The 12,073-nt window shown below is 35.4% G+C and overlaps 1 protein-coding gene across 5 annotated transcripts in view; it reads left to right on the top strand.

Moving 5' to 3' along the window:
- Positions 1-12,073, top strand: part of ANKS1B (ankyrin repeat and sterile alpha motif domain containing 1B) — a 407,202-nt gene that overhangs the window by 118,410 nt on the left and 276,719 nt on the right. The window lies entirely within an intron of this gene.

Here is a 12,073-nt window from a genome sequence, read left to right as displayed (position 1 = left end):
AGAGAAAAAAAAAGACTGCCCATGTGTTTAAATTCATGTAGAGTTGTTCTCTGTTTCTGCAGTAGATTGATAGAACAAGGTTGGCAGTGTGTGATAGAATCTCTGCCACAGTTTCTCTACTTTTGAGCTAGCAGTTAAGACTTGATAGGAATAATCTGAAGTATTGAACTTTTTTTCTGCTAAGTAAAATATAAATTTGCATTTAAGATTTTGTAAATAGATCTCAAAAAATCAGCTTCACAGAATAAATTGATTCACAGATCAATCTTGCTAATATTTCTGTGAAGCTATTCCTGAGCAGTATCAGCATTTCTTAAACTAGACATTTATTCCACTCATTCTAATCTTCAGAGGAAAAAAAAAAATGCACAGGGAATATTTAACCTTGAAAAATAACCATAAAATTTTATTAGTTCATAAGGCACACATTAATATTGCCCTTTTGGTCTTACAGATGTAATTAAATTTTGTGAACTATTAGCAACAAATTCATCATCTTGGATAGGTGTAAAATCTTAATAAATGTCTGAATCTCAGGGCACTGGATAATTCTAATGCTAAAGTAGACTTCATCAAGTATCCTTATGAATGCAGTATTGTTTTTTTATCAGTCAGGCCATGCTGTATTTGGACCTGTACTGTGGAAGACTTATAGCCTTAGCTTATACCCTTGGATGCTATACCATCATCTATTCCTAAGCCTCTGGGTGTCATTTCCACTTTATTTAGCAGAAATATTGGATGAAATGAAATATGGGCTATATTAAAAAAGAAAAAAAAAGTAATTTTTTCACTGGATTTAGTGTGACCATATATGTTCAAATCTCTTCCAGTCTGCCTCTGTAATTTTTACTGCAGAAGGTACCCAAAGGTCTGAGTGGCAGTCTATGTGCTAAATTTGTAATAATAATGACTGATATTCAGTACTACTTAAATCATTCTTAGGTCTCATTGAGTATCATTATGAAATAGGGAGGAATTTTCACACTTTATTTTTTTTTGTGAAGTTGGTAAAAAGCAACCTCATTTGGGGAGTCAGTTCAGCCATGTAGATTAACAGAGGTTTCTATGCAGCATCTTGGTAACTGAAAAAGACATTACTATCCGTATACTGCATGAAAACCTTCCTCAGATGAGGGAGTTCTAGTTCAGGGACCTACTTTTACCAGATACCTAACAGAACCTGCAAGTTGAGCAGGCCTTACTGAGCCGTCTTTAACTCTGGAAATAGTTCAGCTGCAGCAATGCAGAACTCAGTGTGGGTTGCGAAATCCACTTGAGAAGTAAGTTAAATACTTAGGTGCTTCATTTATGCTGAGCTCTCAGCCACTGCATCGTCAAGGGTTCCCCAGTCAGCAGTTTTAAAGATAGCTCTGGTACATCCCTACCCAGTTGCATCTAAGATAGAGCTTCTGTCAAGGGGATGAAAATGTCCTCAGATGTGAGAGAGACTAGCCTGCAGCAGGCAAACACAAGGCAAGGAGCTGAAACAGAAAGGAAGTGCATTCGTAAAGGGCATTCTGGTCATCTACCCGTCTCAATGTATTTTGGATAAATTCTGCTGTTGTCAATCATGATGTTTGTGATACTTAGGAAAATTACTTGGTTTGCACTTAAATGCCAATAGTTTGTAAGATGGACCATGCAATATAATAAATCTGTAATTAATGGCATCTTATTCTTGTAGTCTCATAAACCAATTCTTATCATTGAATTGTCACAATGTATTAACTGTCCCCAGGCTGTCCTATTTACTGTAACATAAGGGTTTCTTTTTGTTTTCTCAGCCTGACTTCCCCCTTCTGCCACTATGGTGAATCTGAAAATCTGCAGCCAGTGTGTCTGCTCACCTCTGCTTTCATTCTTGCATTTGCTGTATAACAGTATCAGCAAGCTCATACAGATAGCTAGGGGACTCCTCTTCAGAGACCTGAATCAAAAAATACCCTGGATGTGATAGCACTGTTATAAAAATTAAAATATGAATCTTCTACACAGTTTTCTAAGTCATCAAATCCTTGGCTTGAAAAATTGATGTTTGTCAGGTCATCAGTTCTGATTTGTTCAGCAACAAATCTTCACAGCACCTGTTCTGATTGTTTGGACCTTTCAATTCTCCAGAATGAGACTTAACAAACACATTGTTTCTTGTGTAATGTATGCCTTCACTTTTACACACTTATTTTCTAGCTGCATGGCAACCAGTGCAAAGTGGCCATAGGAAGCAACCTTTCTCCTGCAAAACGTATAAAATCGCCTGCTTGCCATTCAGTCTGTTCTATGGAATGGCAATAAAAGGGACTAACATGAGTCATCCATACATCATAACTTTGAAATTAATGCATCTAAAAGATCATGCACTAACCTTTTTTAAGTCCACTTACCCAAACTACCTCAAGCAGAATGCTTGCTAGTAGACCTGTCTTTCATTTAAATATGCTTTTAAAACCAGAGATAGCAGAATACAGTATGCATAAATGACTACAGTCTATCAGGATACATACTCTCAATTATAAAGATTGTTTTAGCTTTGTAGAGGGAAGAGCATGATAAGGAATGCAGTCTCTTATGAATCAGAGTAACTGTGGCATGGAAAAGTTGGCATGAAAAATTTTGCCTGATCTGACACATGCATGTCTACAGATACACTCTTGCTATGGTGGCTAGAGGACTCCAGTTGGTGGTAAAAGTGTTGTGTGAGGTCTTCTATGAATGTTCTCTGTATCACAGAATAGTTACGTTGTTTTGCCTTACTTCTATCTATATGCATCTGTTTCCGTTTCCAGTATTCTGTTGAAACCTGGATGATAATTTTTACACACCGTGTCCTCATAACTCTCCCGTTCTTTGGGTAAGAATAGGAAAGTGAAGCTATAAGAGTTATAAAAAGATCTGAAATAGATGAAACAAAAAAAAGATACTTTTTAATAATTAAATGTTATATTTAGTCCAGTTGAAAAAAAAATTATTTTTCCTGTTTTAGCCAATTATGAGTCAAATTTGCATTAAAAGTGAAAATTGAAAATTATGAGAAATTTTCATAAACTGTATTTTTGAGTCATTGACTTATTCATAGTAGCATTTAATGCCCAACCATAGTGTAAGATCTGCATATATCTTTTCTCTACTCTTATTTTTCTTCACTTAACCTGTATATCTGAGCCATATGGAGAGAATTTGGCTATGGTACAGAACTTCTCAATTTATTTAACAGATTAATTTATGAAGATATAAAGATCACATTCAGAGCTTCAAGATGTAAATTTTTACTAGAACGAAGTGTATTGAAAACTGTACTAACCTTCTCCTGACTGAGTTTCAGTGATGACACATTTCGTATTTGTCATTTCTACTGCCACAGTACAGACTGCCCAATTCTGATCCAAAGCATTTTCATCTAATGCACCAGCATATGTTTGCAATTAATTTCACACGACATTTTAGTAAATGTTAGAGAGTGCTGATTAAAGAACAAAATATATAATAATTCTTTTATAATCCATTTTGTTTTTTTTCATCCATGCAAATATATTTTAAGAACCTTTCAGAAAATATTTTTACAATATTTTTATAATGCCACAAAGATGCAATTTCAATTACTGAATTACATTCTTCATCTTAAATCATCTCCATTTACTTTGAGGGAGTTATTCTGAAGTTAGAAAGATTTTTTTAGCCTCTTATCCTGTTTGATTGTGTTTGGACATAGGAACAATAGTATCAATATCTTCTGTCTAACTTTTTCAGGATCCAAGAAGTTCTATATTTACTGAAGAGAAAGAGAGATGGATGCAACTGAATAATGTTCCATTAGAGTACAATTTTATTGTGACCTTCATGGTATTACAAGCTTTTTTTGAAACACTTTCTGGCAAGCACTAGTTTTCTTCTATCTTTCATGATATTCGTGATATTTTTGTTTGCGTAAAAAAACAATTGATATTAGTACTTTTTATTTTCTCCATAAAAAACCTCAAAATTCAGTCAGCTCAGGAGTTCTGTTTCATCCTAATAACATTTTTGTATTCTTTTACGTTTTTCTTATCATAATCCTTGGAGTACTGTTAGGGTGCTTCATATTCACTTTTTTACTACTACATCTTTTAAAGAAGCAAAGTTCATCTGTGTTTCTGGTCCTATGTTGATGTCTACATAGGTCACTCAGAAGGTAATGCCTTCTATTTATTTCCGTGGAAACTACAACACATGCAGAGCACAATGACACTATTTGATAGAGCACATTCTCAGCTACAAAACGCTATTTTTCAACATTCATCACCATTAGCTATACATTTTCAGCAGTGATGAATAAGAGCTATGCAGAGGTGACACCAGTGTGGTGTGCATCTCTGATTTCTGCCCAGTTACCCACTTCGCTGAAATTGCATTCTGACAGTATGTGAAAGCTGTGACCCACTTTACTCCTGGATAGTTTTTGGTAGGTGAGTGAGACAGCCTGAAAATTCTCCTGAGAAGTTAATTCTTACTTCATCAAAGTGATCAAGTGAAAAATTAAATTAGTTTCTTTAGGGTGTAAGTCAAGTTGTAGATGTATTAATCACAGAATCACAGAATGGCCAGGGTTGGAAGGGACATCAGGATCATGAATCTTCAACCCCCCTGCCACATGCAGGGCCACCAACCTCCACATTTCATACTAGACCAGGCTGCCCAGGACCCCATTCAATCTGGCCTTGATCACTTCCAGGGACAGGGCATCCACAGCCTTTCTGGCCAGCCTGTTCCAACATCTCACCACTCTCACAGAAAAGAATTTCCCCCTGACATCCAACCTAAATCTCCCCTCCTTCAACTTAAAACCATTTCCCCTTGTCCTGCTGTTATCAACCCTTTCAAAGAGTTGATTCCCGTCCTGTTTGTAGGCTCCCAGGTACTGAAAGGCTGCAATGAGGTCACCCCACAGCCTTCTTTTCTCCAGGCTGAACAAGCCCGGCTCCCTCAGCCTGTCTTTGTAGGGGAGGTGCTCCAGCCCCCTGATCATCTTTGTGGCTTTCCTCTGGACCCTCTCCAACAGCTCCCTGTCTTTCTTGTACTGGGGGCTCCAGACCTGGACACAGTATTCCACATGGGGCCTCACAAGAGCAGAGTAGAGGGGGACAATCACCTCCCTGTCCCTGCTGGCCACCCTTCTTTTGATGGAGCCCAGGATACCATTTGTCTTCCGAGCTGCAAGGCCACACTGCTGGCTCATGTTAAGTCTTTCATCTATCAAGACCCCCAGGTCCTTCTCCACAGGGCTGCTCTCAAGAACTGCTCCTTCCAGTTTCTATGAATGCCTGGGATTCCTCCAGCCCAAGTACAAAACTCTGCACTTTGCCGTGTTAATAAAATACCCAATAGAAATAGAATAGTAAAATATTTCAAAAATTTTTCATCCCCTGTCTACATCCACTCTAAGCAGTCCTCCAATTCACCAGATACAGCCAAAGGTTTCTCTATACATCATTTCCTTTGTTATTATATGTTTTAAACATTAGAGCAATTTTGTATGTGGGCAAACTTCTGTTGTCATAGAATTTCCTTACTAGACAATAAGAGAACTTTCCCCACCACTCAAGTGAGAGACTCTTAACTTCAAAACACTGTGTTAAAAATTGAGATAAATGAAGTTTAGAGAGACTTGTTGACCCTTCCAGTAAAGATAGATAAAAGTGTTACTTTTATATTTTCAGTGAGTAGATTGAAAAGTAAGAGCAAGTGAGTTTGATGTACTGTAGATGCTTCTCAAGCATATACTTCTGCAACTAGTACTAACTTTTTCTAATTACCTAATTTGCAAACATAGACCACATTACTAAATTTTAATAATCCAAATATAATATTAACCCAAATGTATTAAAAAGGAAATGTCAGACTAACTCTATTTACTTATATTAAACAAACATAATTTCATTTAAAAAACAGGTTAGTTAACAGGATAGGGTTTCTCTGAAGCTATGCTAATTTGCATGATCTATGCCCCTTTAATTTATTGCTAATGATGGTCCATATAATCTATTCTGTATTCCTGATACAGAGTTGAAAGCCTGTAACTACTAAGCTTCTTCCATTAGTTTCCTTTTAATCTTCTCAAACATTACCAGTATCCAAATCCTATTAAGAAACAGCACCATTCATGCATACTTCCTACCAGATCTTTATAAACTTTCAGATATAAATTAGATAGATCTGTTGAACAAAAAAAAATTTAGCATTAGTAGCTCTCATTCATCATTCCCTTTGAATGGAAACATATTTTCACGTGAGTTGTTTGATACTTAAGGAAAATATTTCATGTCTGTGCTTTTTTTAAAAAATAATATCATTTTTCTTCCACTTTTATGGAGTAATGTACACAAATTGGTTTGCTGCAGTGTCCATTTCCCCCACGTATGTCCTTGATGAAGCAGAGGTTTTTGTGGGGGAATAAAAGGCATTATAATCATAATTAAAGACTTCTTCAGAATGCATGTGCACAGGAGGCTGAATTAAGCCACTTTAATTCTTACATATTCCAGGTTTAATGTACTTTCCTTTACAACCTTATCATCCTTCTAAGAGGTTTTTAGTATATAATTAAGATAATTGCTTCCCATCATATTCTCCTCTGGATAACATCTCTGATAACATCCTTACAATAGAATGTTATTAAAAATACTCTGTCGTTACTGAAGTTAAGCACATGGGGATGACTGATACCACGTGAACAGTTCATTGTCATATTACATATAGGTTTCCACCTGTCCAATGTGTTCATACAGTTTCACTTTCCAAAGGACTAGTGTATATTTTTTCTGCAAATGAGAGAAAAAGGCTGCTGCTTGACATATGCTGAGCATTTTCTCATGATTCATTTCTTTTTATCATTATTCTTTGAAGTACAGCTGAAAAAAATTTATCATTCACAGGAGTTTTGGACAATTTTTGAAATGAGAGCTGAAAGTATTGACAAAGTGTGTACATACTGACCAGCACTGAGCTCCATCCATCCTGGTGTGATTGCCAACTAGAACGATCTCATTATACACTTGATTGCATGCTGTCAGACAAAACCATTTTTTCAAATCAAGACAATAATTCAAAGGAACATAATTAATTTGAAGTACTCTGCACTTTAAACCTGTATGCAAATATTATTTATCACGATTCAAATGTTTTCTTTGTTAAGCAGCTATTAGTTCCAGCTTTTTTTGCAAGTAGGTTTGAGTCAGGGACAACATATGCATAGACATATAGAACATATTCCATTCTATTAAGTAATTCTATACTTCAAAATGCTCTTTAGATTATTCTGTAATTGAACAAATACAAGTAACTGTCCCTCTTACAAATAATACTGATTTAACAGATATGTGAGGAAAAATAATGCTATAAAACTTACTAAATTGCTAACATTAGTAGTAATAGCAAAACTTCATATTTCTCATTTAAATTGTTTTCATTTTATGTGCATCTGGCACTTTCTAGGGAAATATGAGCTTCTGTAATGGGTTTAATACTGCATGGAGATCTTCAGTAGGCATTTAGCTCATATTATATGTCACCTGGTGCACCTGTGATTTCCTACAAGCCTTTAATTTAATTTTCTACAAACCTTTTCAAATTGAATTTACTCAGTTTTAAAAACCTTGTCAGATTGAATCTTATTCAATTTAGAAGCCAAAAGGAAGCTGCTACCTTATACTTCATATTTTTTATTATGTTAACCTCAAGAGTTTGCGTGTTCTCCTGTTTTGCATTAGGATGAAATTGGGTCTTAAAATTTGAGAGATTCAATCTTCAATAAACAGTGGGCTTACATCTACAGTGTCATAAAGTTCAAGTACTATTTAAAAAAAAAAAAAAGCTAAACTTTTTTTTTCATAAACAGGGAATACAGCACAGACACATCTTGAATCACACAAAGAGCTCAGCTGACTTCTGTTACAGATGAATTTCTCCACTGTTTTGGTCTCAGTGTCCCCAGTAAAGCTGTTAAATTCTGAACAACTAATCATTAGACACTGTAATATACATATCTTATCATCTAGGCATTCTCAACTGTTGCAGAAAATTATGACATTAAAAATGCTCCTATTCTCTCCTGCTCTTCTTGTACTTTTTCAGGCTTTTTGGATACTTTCTATTGAAGTTTGTAAGTTGAATATAGCTTACTAGACAGGGCTTTGTGACTTGCTATGAATGGGGAATAGAAGATGCATAGTCCACAGGTGCCTTGCAGCACAGTTGTATAATTGCCTGCAGTTTAGGGATTAGATCTGATGACTTGAGTGATCCCTGCTATTTCTGTGGCCTGTATTAAAGAGGATGTGGGTGAACGTTAAGTACCAGGCTATTATGTGAATGACTGAATCTGTACCTTAGCACGTAAGAATGTTTTTCAGCACTGAGCGTACTTCCATCCTAACTGCTTCCCAACTCCATGTCAGGCCAGGATATATTCATTCAATCCCTTCCCCTCTTCAAGAACAAGGTTGAGCTCCCATAAGACCTGAAATCTAAGTAATCAAAAGGTAGGCTTCTGTGATACCTACCTTGCAGTCTGTGTCTTTTTTTCCCATTAATCTTTTTTGTAAGCAAACACCAGGAGTTCTGTCCCAATCTAAGAATAATTTCTGATGAAAATATTGTGAAAATGATACATTTCCTCAGAAAAATCAGTTTTGATTAGTCAGTTTTTATACGGTGAAAATAATTTGTCAAAAGATTTGGAACTAGCTATGCACTGCATTCATATGTCAATTTGATGGCTTTGCTAACAGATATTGAGATATTGATATGTTTTATGAATTTTAAAGCAAACTTTTCTACTACGGTATTTCTGGAAAGCGAAACTCTTGGCATAGATTCCTAAATGTTGTTAAAATAATATTTATGAAAATATTAAGCAATTACTAAAACAAACCATTTTTGTGCATAATGGACAGATTTATTTGTTTTGTTCAGTGTCAGAGATGATAAAAAATAGAAAAACATGAATTCCTAGTGAAGGTAATCAGTGTGACATTCTGGAAGAAAAAAAAAAAAAAAGATTTTTCCTCCTGTTTTTATTTTACATTAAATTAAAAACAAAAATCATTTACTATCATTTTTTCTGCTTCTATCTCCCTTTCTGAATCTACTAGTCCTGATGGCAGTATGTAGCTTGCTGCCAAAAAGTTTCCTTCTATTACTTTGCAGAGATTTCATTTTTATTTTTTATACCATTTTCATTTTTGTACAGGCCATCTCAAAAAAGAAATTTGAAGTGTGCAAGAAATGTAGGATATGTCAAACTAGGATGGGACACTGCCAATCCACATATGTATAGATAACAGCATATCTTTACTAGCAGCTGGTGATAGAATCATTTCCTCCTGCAGAAGGAATATCAAAATAGTCTTTCCCTTTTTTGTCAGTATACCTTCAAACACTTCAGATTTGAAAGGACACATAAGAAAGAATGTTTTCACACTTGGTTGCTTTATTGTTTTCAAAAAGAAGGAAAAGTCTCCAGAAGTATCACTTCATGTGTTTTTGCTCCAGGATAAGGCTTCATATTCTTTATCTATTACAGTATGTCATTGTACAGAGTATCATCTTTTCTGGATGAGGACAGTAAAAGCAGCTGTTAGTAAAAATACTTCTTGCACTGTTGCTCCAGCTAGTCCCTTAACTTTCAGATGTGACTCCCTCTCTGCTGAAGATATTTGAATCATTTAGTACAAGTAAAGTCAGTTTCTTACCAGCAGTATTAGAACTGAAGCTAAATTTCTCTCTCAGAGCAATTCTATTTTTTTTCGGCATTTCTTTCTGTCTTACATTGTGATGAAAAATAATGAGAAAATTCTGTGCCTATTTTGTAATTAAAATTAGCAAGCAAGAAATATTTTTTTTCTGATAAATTCTGTGTTCTCCAGTTTTTCTTATCCAACCTGTTATAACTTTAACAAGGATTTGCCACTGATGAATTTTTTAAAAGTATTGAATGCCTTGTGAAGCCCTTGCAAACACTAAGCAATATGCTTTTTCCACTGCTTGTCCATATTGCTAGATATCAGCCTTGTAAACACACTTTGGAATGAATTTATTACTCATATTGCCCAGTAAGGTTGTGGATGCAGTCTCCCTGGAGGCATTCAAGGCCAAGCTGGATTGGGCTTTGAGCAACTGAGTCTACTGGGAGGTGTCCCTGCCTATAGCAGGGACGTTGGAACTAGATCATCCTCCATCCCAAACCATTCTATGATTCTGTGATTCTATATTCTCATGGAATAATGAGAATTGAAATAGTAAGCTCATGTTGGTTAGAAGTTCAGATAGTAAAACTGTTAGGAATTCTGTGAATTCTGCTTTTGGTTTTGCCTAAACACTTGCATGTCGTCATGTAAGAATTAGATATGAGGAGAACCAGAATAAGTAGGAAATCTGGCTATGTAACATTAGTGCATGCTACCTGCTGAATAGCTTCTTTCTACTTAACCATCTTAATCACTTATCTTATGGTGGATAAAATATACATTTCTTATTAGGAACTAAATACTTCAGATATATATTACATACACAAATGTAAGATTTTCAGAGTGTGAGTTGAGCCAAAGTGAGAGTGAAAGTCCCAGAGCGAGTAAGAGTCACTCAAAAATTTACAAATTTTGGATATGAATATGTGGACATTTCAAAATATAATCCTAGCTTTTTGGCCTTTACACATTTGCTTATCTTTGTTAGTTCAATGTTTTATTAGAGAGCTTTACTAATTGATACTTCAGCAGAGATGAAGCTTATGAAAATATAATTGCATCTATACATTACATTTCCTTGCAATTAAAGATAGATGCATATAAGTCAGCTTATCTTCAGGGCTGATTAAATTATTTATTAATTGAAGTTGATCCCTGGGGAGTATTGCTATCATCAGTATTATTTAAGTGGTTTGAGAGCACTAACTCTGATCACATTTGCAGTTTATATTTTGGGATAATTTGAAAATGTAGCCTAATGCAGCTATAGTGTTTGCAGTAGTAAAATGCCATCTCTGCATGGCAGTTTTTATATTCTCTTTGGATTATAGAACCAGTCTTGTGAAATAATGAGGCATCCATGAGATAGCATTCAGTGGCATCTCACTGATGACTTAAACTTAAAAATAAGCTCGAAGATTCCTGTTATGTATAATTATCTGGGGGTACAAGGATGTTTTGTTTTACAAGACTACTGGTCTTCTAGTGAATGTTGAAATAAAGAAAAAAAATCTTGGCACCTTTACCCATGCCCTGTGGTTTCCACTAAACTTCCAGAAACGAGACTACATACTGAGAAGAAACAAATATGGACATCTAGTAAATATCTTTCTTAAGCCTTGCAGCATTTCACTGTGAACTTTTTAAACATGTGAAAGCAGCCAAGAACAACAAAATTTCAGGAAAAAAAAAGTATATGACGACTGTGTAGCATTGTTTTTGAATGCTCAATTATACATCAACAGCTTGCAGAGGCAGTCTCAAAAGATTACTCAGGAAATGGTGGAAGTCACCCATCATCTCTCATTAGCATTTAATGAGAGATATTTTTCCAGACAGTTGCCTGGTATTACAAGAGTTATAGAAGCTTGAAGCAGTTCCAAAATCTATTTGTGCAGGTGGGTGATTAGAGGAAATAAGAAGTTGACGATAGTCATACCCAGCTCTTGTGGATGATACAGAAACAACTAAGCAGACTCCCTGTTGCCACTGGAATGCACTTCACTGGTAATTAATTCCAAACACTATCCTGAAATAGCTGCCACATCCAAGATTGGACCAGTTATAGCTTCAAGTGCTTTCAACAAGACAGTTGCAGATATGTATTTACAATCCTGCTCAGAACAATGGTTATTCAGGTTTAAGTGTTCAGGAAACAAAACAAATTCAAAAGAGCAAATTCAGTCCAACTGCTCTCTGTATGCATCCAGTTTAGCTACCTACTGACTCTATTGTTCCATATTCCATCTGCTCTTTTGAAATTTCTTCTGTATTGTTCATTCCTTGAAATCCTGAAATACATGCTCGTCCTTATCTGTAATTCCTAGATTTGTCCCATATTAAATAGTTATCTA

Source organism: Meleagris gallopavo, chromosome 1, assembly GCF_905368555.1.
Source record: "Meleagris gallopavo chromosome 1, MGAL_WU_HG_1.1, whole genome shotgun sequence".
Lineage (NCBI taxonomy): Eukaryota > Metazoa > Chordata > Aves > Galliformes > Phasianidae > Meleagris > Meleagris gallopavo.
This window is presented reverse-complemented; position numbering and strand designations above follow the sequence as displayed.